The following is a 15,335-nucleotide window of genomic DNA, read 5'->3' as shown; positions in this document are numbered from 1 at the left end:
TTTCCTGTTTGGAACCAGTCTGTTGTTCCATGTCCAGTTCTAACTGTTGCTTCCTGACCTGCATATAGCTTTCTCAAGAGGCAGGTCAGGTGGTCTGGTATTCCCATCTCTTTCAGAATTTTCCACAGTTTATTGTGATCCACCAGCCAAAGGCTTTGGCATAGTCAATAAAGCAGAAATAGATGTTTTTCTGGAGCTCTCTTGGTTTTTCGATGTCAAAGAGGGTTAAAAATGTATTTTCATCTTGAGGTGTATTTTTCCCCCCAGTTTGTGTTTTAAGGCTCTGAATTCCTGGGGAAGATTCCAGGGTTTCACAAGCTCGATCTTAGAGCCCTGTCAGCCACAACCAATGGACGGCTATTGTACAGGCCCAGCATTGCCACATGCCTGATTTATTGGCTGCAACCTGCCACTCACTGGGGACGCGAGAGCAGCGCCCACACGAGGCTGGGCTGCTCATCAAGATATTATGAAAAAAAATCTCTAAAATGTGCTGCTTCGGTGACAAAATCCTGTTCAAGTTGTTCTAGGGTAGATCTGAAAAATTCCGAGCAGCATGCAAAAAAGAAATGAGTTTAAAATCGCTTTAGCAGAAGATGCATTCCCATCCCAGAGAGCAGGGACTTGTGGAAATGTGTCGGGATGGCAATTTCTAGAGCGAAAAGCTCCACGCGGTTCTTGTTTGGGTTTATGGATTGCTTGTCCAGAGGCAGAGACCCCCGGCGGTGGCCTTCTGCCTGGGCCCGGCACAGACCGAGAGACTGTGAACATGAGGTCTGTCCCGGCTTCATTCCATCGCACAGGCTGAGTACATTTTATGGGTTTTCATGAAAGACATGATTTATGCTTTGAGACTCTTGGAAGAGCTTGCAGCTTTTAAAAATAATTTCTGAAAATGCATTTCTTTTTAGGGTCAGTGACTTCGGCGTGTAGCGCAGGAAGACACAGAGCTTGCCAGCAGCAACATTTAGACGCTTTCCGCTTCTTCAGGATGCACGTCTTCTTCTGAGATCTTCAGGAACCTATCAGCCACGGGACACACACACCTCTGTGTATCACTGGCAGATTGGATATTTGTAGTCCCTTCACCCAGCGTTTCCTTAGCAGACACTTCCTGATGTAGAATCAGCAGGTGGGGCTGAAGACCCAGCTGCAAGGCCTCATGGGCGTTGTGACATCCCTACACGTCATGAAAAGTCGCCCATCCATCGCCTCCCATAGTCACCGAGTCGTGGGAACTGTCGTGTTGGGATCCAACAGCCTCCCTGAGAATTTCAAGTATAGTTAGCACACTGGTAACGGAAGTCGCGTGGCTGCGCCTTGGGTCTCCACAACCCATCCTTCTTGTGTAACTGACACTGTGAACCATCGGCAAACGCCTCTCCAAGCCCAGCCCCCAGCCCCGGGCACTCGCCATGCCACTCTCTGCTTCTCTGAGATTGACTGTTTTACTTTACTTTTTGGCCTCACCACACATATCTTAGCTCCTCGACCAGGGTTCAAACCTGTGTCCCCTGTGTTGAAAGTGTGGAGTCGTAACCACTGGATGGCTAAGGAGGCCCTCAGTTTGACTGTTTTAGATTTCACGTCTACATAAGATCATGTAATACCTGTCCTTCTGAGAGTAGATCTGGTCTTTTTTTTTTTTTTTTTTTTAGCATAATGTCCTCCAGCTCTGTCCATGTCATTGCAAATTTCAGGATTTCTTTCTTTTTTGAGGCTGGCTAGTGTTGTACTGTAACATTTACCGCATCATCTTTATCCACTCACCCAGAGAAGGACATTTGGTTTGTTCCCACGTCTTGACCATCACGGATGACACTGCAGTGAGCCTGAAGATGCAGGTGTCTCGCTGAGATTCTGATTTTAAATCCCCTGGATAAATACCCACAAGTGGGATTTGCTGAACCACAAGGCAGTTCCATTTTTAGTTCTGGGGGGAAGCTCCCTACTGTTTCCCATTACAGCTGGACCAGCTTACGTTTCAACAGTGTACAAGGGTCCCCTTTTCTTCACATCCTTGCAAACACTCACAATCTTTTGCTATTTTTAGTAACAGCCATTCTGGCAGGTGTGAGGTGACGTCTCATTGTGTTTTGATCTGCATTTCCCTGATGTTCAGCGATGCTGAGCATCTATTTATGTATTTGTCGGCCATCTCTATGCCTTCTTTAGAAAAATGTCTATTCAGTCCTGTGTCTCTGTTTCAGCCTGGTTATTTATTTGTTGTTATGAAGTTGTATGGGTTCCTTGTGGACTTTGGAGAGGCCACCTGATGGAAAGAGCTGACTCACTGGAAAAGACCCTGATGCTAGGAAAGATTGAGAGTAGGAAGAGAAGGGGGCGACAGAGGATGAGATGGTTGGGTGGCATCACTGACTCAGTGGACATGAGTTGAAGCAAGCTCCGAGAGGTGGGGAAGGACAGGGGAGCCTGGCGTGCTGCATTTCACAGGGTCTCAAAGAGTCGGACAGGACTGAGCGACTGAACATCAACAAGCCCTCATCAGCTATGTGGTTGGCATGTTTGACTCCCAGGCTGGAGATTGCCATTTCATTGCACTGGCGGTTTCCTTAATTCCACACGAGACGTTCAGGCTGATGCCAGCCCACTGGCCGAGTTTGCCCACCAGCCCTCACCCCTCACCTCACACCCACTAATCAGGATTTCTGAGGCTCTCTTCAAAGCAGCTGGGCTCAGCTTTCGCTTAGCCCACTCCTTTCTTTGGAAGGACCCCTTCCTCCCTAGCAGTAGTCTAGGAAGATTTGCGGCCAATACACTCTTCAGCTCAGAATGCCGTCAACCTTGCCGTTGGCCAACCCCATTGTCAGAGGGAGGAGAGAAGGGAATACCAGGGCAGGGAGGACAGGGCGTGGCCCCGGGGACTTGGGGTCTGCACGAGGAGTACCCAGCCCCACAATTAGGCAGCCATTCCCTGCGTCCAGGGGCTTAGAGTTGTATCATTTGGAGAAACTGGAGGCAGACTCCAGATTGGTAACCAGGCGCACGGCAGGAGGAAGGGAGATGCGGCCCGAGGCCAGGCAGGCAGGACCAGCCCACAGGCCTCCCGCCCCCAGCTCCAGGGAGGAGTCCTGCTCTGCACCCTGGGGGCAGCCTTGGGGCGGCCCTCCCCCCTCCCCGAGCATCCTGCCCTGGATACACTGAGCTACATGGAGTAGGATATGCAGTTGTTGACCTTCGGGGTTTCCAGTCAAAGCACAGATGCCACAAATATGGAAGCGTTTTCCAAGAGACAAGCCCGCATTTGACATGCCATCTTCTCTCCACTCACACACCTTCCAAAGGTTTCTTTTTTAGTGCTGTAATCAGTTGAATGGACAACGAAGAACATTATGGGATGCTTCCAACATGACAGAAAGATAAAAACAAGTGAAATGATGAAAGGACCTCAGAAGAGCAGAGACCATGGAACGAGTGGAAGAAAATTACCAAATAACTGCCAAGCTCTTCAGACTAACAAGAGAAAATACTGTAGCTTTAAGGCACAGGAAAACTACAAACAAAAGTCAGAGAACAGGAAAGAGACTAGTGAACAAGCAGATAAAAGTTGAAGAAATTCACCCCAGGACTGTAGCCCCTGTCCATGGAATTTCCAGGCAAGAATACTGGAGTGGGTTGCCATTCCCTTCTCCAGGGGATCTTCCCCACCCAGGGATTGAACCTGGGTCTCCCACATCACAGGCACATTCTTTTACCATCTGAGCCACCAGGAAAGCTCCAATAAATAAAAGTCAGAGAACAGGAAAGAGAATAATGAACAAGCAGATAAAAGTTGGAAGAATTCGTCCTGAGAGTCTGCAGACAAAGGGATGCTCAGAGAGACCAGTGATACCAGAGGGACGCGTGGGAGCCCGATCTCAAACTGTGTCTGTCTCAGGAAGACAAAGTAGGGAAAAGGCATGGAGGGAATACACAAAGAAATAATGAAGGGAGTTTCCCAGAACTGGAACATACACGTTTTGAGACTGAAAGGGGCCCTTTCCATGCCCCAGAATCATGAATGTAAAGTCCCACATGGTGCGAAGTTCAAAATATGAAGGGTGAGATCCTAAACGGTTCCAGAGAGAAAAGAATCCCAAAGTTCTGTGCAAGGGATCGAGGTCGGAGCCTCCTCGCATCCTCAAAGACGCCATGGAATCCAGCGTCCTATATGCAACCAAACCGTGTGGAAAAAGAATTCACAGACATCGAGGATGTCGCAAAGTCTACTTGTCTCACGTTCTTCCTTAGCAAGCTACTGGCAGATGCGTCCCACCTAGTGACTGGTGAGCCAGGTGGAAGGGGATCGCAGCATTTCCAGACAAATGGCATGGCTGATGGGGGTGCCCACACCAACGGCTCACTGGGAACAATGGGTCGCATTTTATACGGCCCTTGGAGGTGAGGACACACTGCAAAGAGAAAGCAATGTATGAAAGTGAAGGCAGTTATTAACTTAGGAAAAACAGTTACACAAGAACGGAAATGCAATCATAGTTCGGATTCAATGTGCTGCCAAAATGACAACCCTGAGACGGGAGTGGCTATTGAAATTGTAATTAATTTGAATGAAACAAAATTCAGTTCCTTAGCTGCCTTAGTCACACAGCTCATCGCCACGTGCATCTGAGGTTAGGCAGCTCAGATGTAAAACCTTTTTGTCATCTCAGGAAGTGCTGTTGGACAGAGCCTGCTAACATGGAGCTTTGGGTCAGCAGAGACAAATATTTACATTATCATAACGATGAAAACACTAAACGTCGAGGTAATATGGACCTGTGACGGATCTGTCTGGGGAAGCCGGTGGGGAGGGGTATTGCTGCTGCTGCTGCTGCTAAGTCGCTTCAGTCGTGTCCGACTCTGTGCGACCCCATAGACGGCAGCCCACCAGGCTCCCCCGTCCCTGGGATTCTCCAGGCAAGAACACTGGAGTGGGTTGCCATTTCCTTTTCCAATGCATGAAAGTGAAAAGTGAAAGTGAAGTCATTCAGGCGAGGGCGTCATCATGACGTCATGACGTCAGCGTGGTGAAGACCGAATCCAGAGTTTGCTGCATATGCTCCTTATACAGAAAGAACCAGAATGAAAAACTGGAACGTGGCCATCCAGGGCATTGGGGGTAGAGACCTAAATTTTTTTTCAAGTTTAGAACTATACCAAAAACCTGTGCATATTTAATGCATAATGTCCTCCGATTTCATCTGTGATGTCACACATGACAGGAATTCCTTATTTCTTTAAAGGCTGAAAAGCATTCCATCATATATGCATATGTGTAAAAATACATATATGATAAAAGTGAAAGTCACTCAGGCGAGTCCAACTCTTTGCAACCCCATGGACCATACAGTCCGTGAAATTTTCCAGGCCAGAATACTGGAATGGGTAGCCTCTCCCTTCTCCAGGGGATCTTCTCAACCCAGAGATCGAACCCAGGGCTCCCACATTGCAGGCGGATTCTTTACCAGCTGAGCCACAAGGGAAGCCCACATATATATGATATCTATAGCTAAAATTTTTAAATGTATTCACTCACTCTCTTTTCTATAATTATCCCTTGAAATCTTTACAGCTCTATTTGGGTTTTCATCATCTTTGCATGACTGGAAAAGGTCAGTTTTCATTCCAATCCCCAAAAAAGGGCAATACCAAAGAATGTTCAAACTACCACACAATTATGCTCATTTCATATGCTAGCAAATCCTTCAAGCTAGGCTTCAACTGTACTTGAGCTGAGAACTTCCGGTTGTACAAGCTGGATTTAGAAAACGCAGAGCCAGAGATCAAATTGCCAACATCTGTTGGATCATAGAAAAAGCAAAGGAGTTCCAGAGAAACGTTTATTTCTGTTTTTTTTTTCTTTTTTTTTTTTTTTTTTTGACTAGGCTAAAGCCTTTGACGGGGTAGATCACAAGAAGTGCAACTGTGAGGTAGTTGGAGCATTCTTTGGCATTGCCTTTCTTTGGGATTGGAATGAAAACTGACCTTTTCCAGTCCTGTGGCCACTGCTGTTTTCCAAATTTGCTGGCATATTGAGTGCAGCACTTTAACAGCATCATCTTTTAGGATTTGAAATAGTCAAAGGGAATTCTATCACCTCCACTAGCTTTGTTTGTAATGATTCTTCCTAAGGCCCACTTGACTTCACATTCCAGGATGTCTGGCTCTAGGTGAGTGATCACACCGTCATGGTTATCTGGGTCATGAAGATCTTTTTTGTATAGTTGTTCTGTGTATTCTTGCCACCTCTTCTTAATATCTCCTGCTTCTGTTAGGTCCCTATGATTTCCGTCCTTTATTGAGCCCATCTTTGCATGAAATGCTCCCTTGGTATCTCTAATTTTCTTGACGAAATCTCTAGTCTTCCCCATTCTGTTGTTTTCTTCTATTTCTTTGCATTGATCGCTGAGGAAGGCTTCCTTATCTCTCCTTGCTTTTCTCGAGAAGTCTGCAAACAGTTGGGTATATCCTTCCCTTTCTCCCTTGCCTTTCACTTCTCTTCTTTTCTCAGCTGTTGGTAAGGCCTCCTCAGACAGCCGCTTTGCCTTTCTGCATTCCCTTTGCTTGGGGATGGTTATGGTCACGGCCTCCTGTAGTGTTATGAACCTCCGTCCATAGTTCCTCAGCCACTCTGTCAACCAGATCTAGTCCCTTGAATCTATTTCTCACTTCCACTGTATAATCATAAGGGATTTGATTTAGGTCATACCTGAATGGTCTAGTGGTTTTCCCTACTTTCTTCAATTTGTCTGAATTTGGCAATAAGGAGTTCATGATCTGAGCCATAGTCAGCTCCCAGTCTTGTTTTTGCTGACTGTATAGAGCTTCTCCATCTTTGGCTGCAAAGAATATAATCAATCTGATTTTGGTGTTGACCATCTGGTGATGTCCATGTGTAGAGTCTTCTCTTGTGTTGTTGGAAGAGGGTGTTTGCTATGACCAGTGTGTTCTCTTGGCAAAACCCTATTAGCCTTTGCCCTGCTTCATTCCGTATTCCAAGGCAAAATTTGCCTGTTACTCCAGGTGTTTCTTGACTTCCTACTTTTGCATTCCAGTCCCCTATAATGAAAAGGGCATCTTTTGGGGGTGCTAGTTCTAAAAGGTCTTGTAGGTCTTCACAGAACCTTCAACTTCAGCTTCTTCAGCATTACTGGTTGGGGCATAGGCTTGGATTACTGTGATATTGAACGGTTTGCCTTGGAAATGAACAGAGATCATTCTGTCGTTTTTGAGATTGCATCCAAGTACTGCATTTCGGACTCTCTTGTTGACCATGATGGCTACTCCATTTCTTCTAAGGGATTCCTGCCCACACTAGTAGATATAATGGTCATCTGAGTTAAATTCACCCATTCCAGTCCATCTCAGTTCGCTGATTCCTAGAATGTCGACGTTCACTCTTGCCATCTCCTGTTTGACCACTTCCAATTTGCCTTGATTCATGGACCTGACATTCCAGGTTCCTATGCAATACTGCTCTTTACAGCATCAGACCTTGCTTCTATCACCAGTCACATCCACAACTGGGTATTGTTTTTGCTTTGGCTCTATCCCTTCATTCTTTCTGGAGTTATTTCTCCACTGATCTCCAGTAGCATATTGGGCACCTATCGACCTGGGGAGTTCCTCTTTCAGTATCCTATCATTTTGCCTTTTCATACTGTTCCTGGGGTTCTCAAGGCAAGAATACTGAAGTGGTTTGCCATTCCCTTCTCCAGTGGACCACATTCTGTCAGATCTCTCCACCATGACCCGCCCGTCCTGGATGGGCCCACATGGCATGGCTTAGTCTCGTTGAGTTAGACAAGGCTGTGGTCCTAGTGTGATCAGATTGGCTAGTTTTCTGTGATTATGGTCTTTTCCCCATGGAAAAGAAATGCAAAAAAGCAAAATGGCTGTCTGATGAGGCTTTACAAATAGCTGTGAAGAGAAGAGGAGTGAAAAGCAAAGGAGAAAAGGAAAGATATAAGCATCTGAATGCAGAGTTCCAAAGAATAGCAAGAAGAGATAAGAAAGCCTTCCTCAGCGGTCAATGCAAAGAAATAGAGGAAAACAACAGAATGGGAAAGACTAGAGATCTCTTCAAGAAAATTAGAGATACCAAGGGAACATTTTATGCAAAGATGAGCTTGATAAAGGACAGAAATGTTATGGACCTAACAGAAGCAGAAGATATTAAGAAGAGGTGGCAAGAATACACAGAAGAACTGTACAAAAAAGATCTTCATGACCCAGATAACCATGATGGTGTGATCACTGACCTAGAGCCAGACATCCTGGAATGTGAAGTCAAGTGGGCCTTAGAAAGCATCACTACGAACAAAGCTAGTGGAGGTGATGGAATTCCAGTTGAGCTATTTCAAATCCTGAAAGATGATGCTGTGTAAGTGCAGCACTCAATATGCCAGCAAATTTGGAAAACTCAGCAGTGGCCACAGGACTGGAAAAGGTCGGTTTTCATTCCAATCCCAAAGAAAGGCAATGCCAAAGATTGCTCAAACTACCACACAATTGTACTCATCTCACACGCTAGTAAAGTAATGCTCAAAATTCTCCAAGCCAGGCTTCAGCAATACATGAACTGTGAACTTCCAGATGTTCAAGCTGGTTTTAGAAAAGGCAGAGGAACCAGAGATCAAATTTCCAACATCCGCTGGATCATGGAAAAAGCAAGAGAGTTCCAGAAAAACATCTATTTCTGCTTTATTGACTATGCCAAAGCCTTTGACTGTGTGGATCACAATAAACTGTGGAAAATTCTGAAAGAGATGGGAATACCAGGCCACCTGACCTGCCTCTTGAGAAACCTATATGCAGATCAGGAAGCAACAGTTAGAACTGGAAATGGAACAACAGACTGGTTCCAAATAGGAAAAGGAGTACGTCAAGGCTGTATATTGTCACCCTGCTTGTTTAACTTCCATGCAGAGTATATCATGAGAAACGCTGGGCTGGAAGAAGCACAAGCTGGAATCCAGATTGCCGGGAGAAATATCAACAACCTCAGATATGCAGATGACACCACCCTTCTGGCAGAAAGTGAAGAGGCACTAAAGGCCCTCTTGATGACAGTGAAAGAGGAGAGTGAAAAAGTTGGCTTAAAGCTCAACATTCAGAAAACGAAGATCATGGCATCTGGTCCCATCACTCATGGCAAATAGATGGGGAAACAGTGGAAACAGTGTCAGACTTTATTTTGGGGGGCTCCAAAATCACTGCAGATGGTGATTGCAGCCATGAAATTAAAAGACGCTTGCTCCTTGGAAGGAAAGTTATGGCCAACCTAGATAGCATATTCAAAAGCAGAGACATTACTTTGCCAACAAAGGTTCGTCTAGTCAAGGCTATGGTTTTTCCAGTGGTCATGTATGGATGTGAGAATTGGACTGTGAAGAAAGCTGAGCACCGAAGAATTGATGCTTTTGAACTGTGGTGCTGGAGAAGACTCTTGAGAGTCCCTTGGACTGCAAGGAGATCCAACCAGTCCATCCTAAAGGAGATCAGTCCTAGGTGTTCATTGGAAGGAATGATGTTGAAGCTGAAACGCCAATACTTTGGCCACCTCGTGTGAAGTGTTGACTTACTGGAAAAGACCCTGATGCTGGGAGGGATTGGGGGCAGGAGGAGAAAGGGACGACAAAGGATGAGATGGCTGGATGGCATCACCGACTCAATGGACATGAGTTTGAGTGAATTCCGGGAGTTGGTGATGGACAGGGAGGCCTGGCGTGCTGCGAATCATGGGGTCACAAAGAGTTGGACAACACTGAGCGACTGAACTGAACTGAACTGAATGGACTAGCGGTTTTCCCTACTTTCTTCAATTTGAGCCTGAATTGTGCAATAAGGAGCTGATGATCTGAGCCACAGTCAGCTCCACGTCGTATTTTTGGGGACTGTATAGAGCTTTTCCATCTTTGGCTCTAAAGAATTTAGTCAGTCTGATTTGGTACTGACCATGTTCATGAACAGTATGAAAAAGCTGTTCACTTACTTCCTGGAAAAAGTCGTAGTTCTCTGTAGCATCATGAAATTTTGTTGCAGGAAATGGGACCCCTTCCAGGGCCCAAGAGCAAGCTCTCGTCTAACACTCAGAAATGAATTGTCCGAGGAGACACACACATGCTGACAAAGTCAGAGGTTTTACTGGGAAGGGGCCCCCCGGGCAGAGAGCAGGAGGATAAGGGAACCCAGGAGAACTGCTCTGCTGCGTGGCTCGCAGTCTTGGGTTTTACGGTGATGGGAGTGGTTTCCGGATTGTCTTTGGCCCATCATTCTGACTCAGAGTGCTTCCTGGTGGTGGGCGCCTTGTTCAGCCAAGATGGATGCCAGAGAGAAGGATTCTGGGAAGCGGTCAGACACGTGGCATCTCCTTTTGACCTTTCCCGAACTCTTCCTGTTGGTGGTGAGTTCTTTGTTCCGTGTTCCTTACCAGGACCTCCTGTCATAAAACAAGTCACGGAAATGGTTACCATGGTACCTGTCCAGGGCGGGTGGTTTCAGTCAGTGTGTTTCTCCAAACAGTTTGAGTGGAACCAAATCTCTGCCATTGAAAACTGGCCTTTATATTGAACTATACATTGAGAAATCAACCAGAATAAGTGTTTACTTAAAAAAAAAAAGGAATGTGAATAATGCCTCAATGAACTTGGGAGTGCAGACAGCTCCTGGAGGTCCTCGTTTCACGACCTTTGGATGACTGTTAATATGCAGACGTAGACTTGCTGAACCACCTGGTAGTTCTATTTGTAATTTTCTGAGGAGCCTCCTTACTGCTTTCCATAGAGGCTGCACCGATTTACATTCCTACCGACAGTGCACAAGGGGTCCCTTTTCTCTACATCCTTACCCGCACTTGTCATCTTTTTTCGGTGTTTGTTTTGGTAATAGTGGGTTTAACAGGTATGAGATTAGATCTCATTGTGGTTTTGATTTGCATTTCCCTGGTGATGAAGTGACATCGAGCACCTTTCCATGCATCTGTAGGCCATTTATATGTCTTTGGAGAAATGACTATTCAGTTCCTTTGCCTATTTTTCAATTGAATTATTTGCTTGTTTGTTATTGAGTTGTTATTAGAGAGACCTACTTTTGTTTAGAGCCATGTAGTACTGCTTGATTTTGAAAACGATGTCTGTGTGTTACTTTGATAAAGATTAAATCTAAGAACACTGCAAGCCGGACTCGTGTGGATGCACAGGACAGGTGGTGGAGCGGAATGACGTGGCTGGGGGATGCACAGCTTCCTGAGCAAAGCACCTCGGGGTGGGGGGCGGGCAGCGTACCTGGGAGGCAACCTGAGGGCTCCAACAATTGCTGACATTCTGTTTCTTTAAGGAAAAACAATGTGTGGCTCCCCTAGCCACCTGGAGGTTAAGACCCTGTGCTCCCACTGCAGGGGCTGCGGGTCAGTCCCCAGTCGGGGAAGTGCCACGTGGTGCATGGTGCAGCAAGCCTCCCACCCCCGCCAGAAAAGGAAAAAGGTGTGAAGCAAAAGTGGGCAATAATTCCTAATCTAGGTGACGAGGACAGAGGGCATATCTGCTACACCCTTTCTACTTGTGTTTGAAACATTTCATGAGAAAGTGAGTGAGAACTCCCCCATGACAATGGCTTGTCTACACACGGCATTGTGATCCGCTGTGTTTCTGCCAGAAAGCATCACGATGGCTTCCACCAAAAATGGAACCAGAATCGTGTACGTGGAGCCTGGTATATCTCGTCATCCCACATCAAGAAAGCTATCAAAGATGGCAAGAGTCCTGCCCGGCGGGCCAGGGAGCTGAGTCTACCAGTCTCCCCCAGCCAAAGATGGGGTGATAAAAGCCCAGTAAGAATACTAATTACAGTGGGCGAAGACATACAATCTATGGGGTTTTTTCTTATTCTTAAAGAAATTTCCTGGTGGTCCAGTGGCCACGACCGTGAGCTTCCAGTGCAGTGGGCCCGAGTTCAATCCATGTTCAGGGAACTGGATCCTGAGTGCTGCACCTAAGACCCAGAGTAACCTAATAAATAAATAAGTAAAAATGTATTAAAAAAAAAAAAAAACACCTCTGCAAGCACTGATGATTCCAGTTTCATTGTAACAGAGGATACAGATCAGAATCAGCCGCAGGGAGAGGCAGAGGGTAGGGACGGGCGTGTCCCGCTCTTCAGGGCCACGTGACCTCCCAGCACCCACATGTGACAGAGCTCCCAGAGGACTCCTCCTGGATCCCCAGCCCTCTGCTCACTGATCCTCACCCCTTGAGGATGTTTGGGCCTTTCCTGGGGCCCGGCCCCTCATTAGCATAAGCAGGCGGGGTGGTCCGGGTACTTAATGAGTACCCTCCATCACTCAGGAGGGCCTAGAGTCCTCCAAGGGACTGGAAAGACCAGCCAAGCTCCTACTGCCACAGCTGGCAAACATGGAGAGTACCCAGGAACCAGTGTGAAATCTTCAGAGCTGGTGGAGAAAGGGAAAAACCAATCGAGCATTTGCCCTCCTTTCCCATGTTCACTGTATTGGGTCACAGAGGAGCCTGGCGTGCTGCAGTCCATGGGGTCGCAAAGAGTTGGAGACAACTGAGCAACTCAACAACAACATCATTGCCACCTCTTTACAGGTCAGTAGCTGAGACTCGGGATCTAGGAAATCAGGATACAGGACAGATACCCTTGATCAAGAAGACTTACCCTTAGTGTCTGCAGAGAAGCAGATCCCTGGCCAGGGCGATGCAGTCTGGGGCCCTGGCCGGGCAGCCTGCTCAGCTAGTCCTCAGTGAGCTTTGCTAAACATCCTCTCAGTCCTGAAATGCAAGGAAAAAGGCTCGCTTTGAAACATGGTGGAGATAATTTTAGAATAATAAGCAAAGACATCGTGATATTAATATAAAGAATGGGAGTTGGAATTTGCATCCATTTGGGTAATTTTCTTGATTTCTCAGAGTTCAAATTTTCTAATCTGTAAAATGAGGGGGTTGGACAAGATCCATGACTATCAATCTCTGTTCTATTTAATATTGATCTATTTAATATCTGTATGTCAGTCTTTGCACCTCAAAAAAACATAAACTATTTTAAAGTAATCACATTTCCCCAGGAAAAATACAATCATAAACCTACTTACCAAATTTAATTTGAAAGACGAGCAGCAGGCTCTTGCTTGCTTTCCAGTGCGGTATTTATGGCTCTGCGTTCTGTATTAGTATAGTCTGTATTTTGTGTAGAAGTGACTGTAAAACCCAGATACCAGAATACGACTAACTTGTTGTCACAAATTTTTAATTTCAAATCTCTATTTCACATCAATTCTATGTATATTTCTTTTTACAAAGTCTCAGGACTTAGGCTCTTCCATAGACTGAATCAGTCACATTTTCAGTCTCAAGAGGAAAACCTCTGTGCCTCTGAGGCCTGGCATCGTGCTTCTCCACTGAATCACAGCCTTGCAGCTGCTCTCAGAGAAACTGTCTTGGGTGGAAAAGCATCTGAGTCATGCTTTGCTTTCTCATGCCCGCGTGTGCTAAGTGACTTCGGGCATGTCAGACTCTGTGCAATCCTATGGATTGTAGCCTGCGCAGCTCCTCTGCTCATGGGATTCTCCAGGCAAGAATCCTGGAGTGGGCTGCCGTTCCCTCCTCCAGGGGATCTTCCCAACCCAGGGACTGAACCCACACCTCCTGCATTGGCAAGCGGTTTCTTTACCATTAGCGCCACCTAGGAAGCCCCTTTCTCATGCATACCAGATTTCATGTTTTCTTTTTGCTGCTCTGATTTTTCCATAAGGGAGAAGTTTGCCTTCACATTTCAGGATTTTTCAGCACCTAGCTGTGTCAGTTCAGTTCAGTTCAGCTCAGTTGCTCAGTCGAGCCTGACTCTTTGCGACCCCATGGACTGCAGCACGCCAGGCCTCCTTGTCCATCTCCAACTCCCAGAGCTTACTCAAACTCATGTCCACTGAGTCGGTGATGCCATCCAACCATCTTATCCTCTGTCGTCCCCGTCTTCTCCGGCCTTCAATCTTTCCCAGCATCAAGATCTTTTCCAATGAGTCAGTTCTTCACATCAGGTGACCAAAGTATTGGAGTTTCAGCTTCAGCATCACTCCTTCCAATGAATATTCAGGACCGATTTCCTTTAGGATGGACTGGTTGGATTTCCTTGCAGTCCAAAGGACTCTCAAGTCTTCTCCAACACCATAGTTCAAAAGCATCAATTCTTCGGCACGCAGCTTTATTTATTGTCCAACTCTCACATCCATACACGACTACTGGAAAAACAATAGCTTTGACTAGGTGGACCTTTGTCAGTAAAGTAATGTCTCTGTTTTTAATATGCTGTCAAGGTTTGTCATAACTTTTCTTCCAAGGAGCAAGCGTCTTTTAATTTCATGGCTGCAGTCACCATCTTCAGTGATTTTGGAGCCCAAGAATATAAAGTCTGTCACTGTTTCCACTGTTTCCCCATCTATTTGCCATGAAGAGATGGGACTGGATGCCATGGTTTTTGTTGTTTGAATGTTGAGTTTTAAGTCAACTTTTCACTCTCCTCTTTCATTTTCATCAAGAGGCTCTTTAGTTCTTCTTCACTTTCTGCCATAAGGGTGGTGTCATCTGCATATCTGAGGTTATAATATTTCTCCCAGCAATCTTGATTCCAACGTGTGCTTCATCCAGTTTGGCATTTCGCAGGATGTACTCTGCATATAAGTTCAGTAAGTATAAATAAATGACTCCTTGACCAATTTGGAATCTAGCTGTGTGCCCACAGGAATTGAAAATAGGGACTCAAGCATGCTTGTACACCAGCGATCAGAGCATTATTCACAGTATCCGGAACATGGAACCAACCCAAGTGTCCACCAACAGATGAGTGAACAAACACAGTGAAGTCCATCCATACAGAAGAACATCAGCCTTAAAAAGGAAAGAAACCCTGACCCCTGCTACCACATGGATGAACCTTGGGGACATTATGCTCAGTGAAATGAGTCAGACACTAAAGGACAAATATACTCTTGGGAGATCGGACTCAAGATGGGGTTGGGGGAGGGAAGGACTGGGCATGTTAGTTTAGGAGATACACGGGATGGATAGACCACAAGGCCCCACTCTACGGCACAGTGAACTGTACTCGATATCCTGTGATAAACCATCAACAGGAAAGAATGCGGGGACGTCCCTGGTGGTCCAGTGGTTAAGACTGCGCCTTCCAGTGCAGGGATGTGGGTTCAATCCTGGTCAGGAAACTAAGATCCCACATGCTGCAGAGCAACCAAGCCTCAGGCCATAGCTGCTGAGCCTGCGTGCTCCAGGACCCAAGGGCCACAACGAGAGAGAAGCCCGTGTGCC

Source organism: Bos indicus x Bos taurus, chromosome 4, assembly GCF_003369695.1.
Source record: "Bos indicus x Bos taurus breed Angus x Brahman F1 hybrid chromosome 4, Bos_hybrid_MaternalHap_v2.0, whole genome shotgun sequence".
NCBI classification, from domain to species: Eukaryota; Metazoa; Chordata; class Mammalia; order Artiodactyla; family Bovidae; genus Bos; species Bos indicus x Bos taurus.
The sequence above is the reverse complement of the archived record's forward strand: the minus strand, read 5'-3'. Positions refer to the sequence as shown.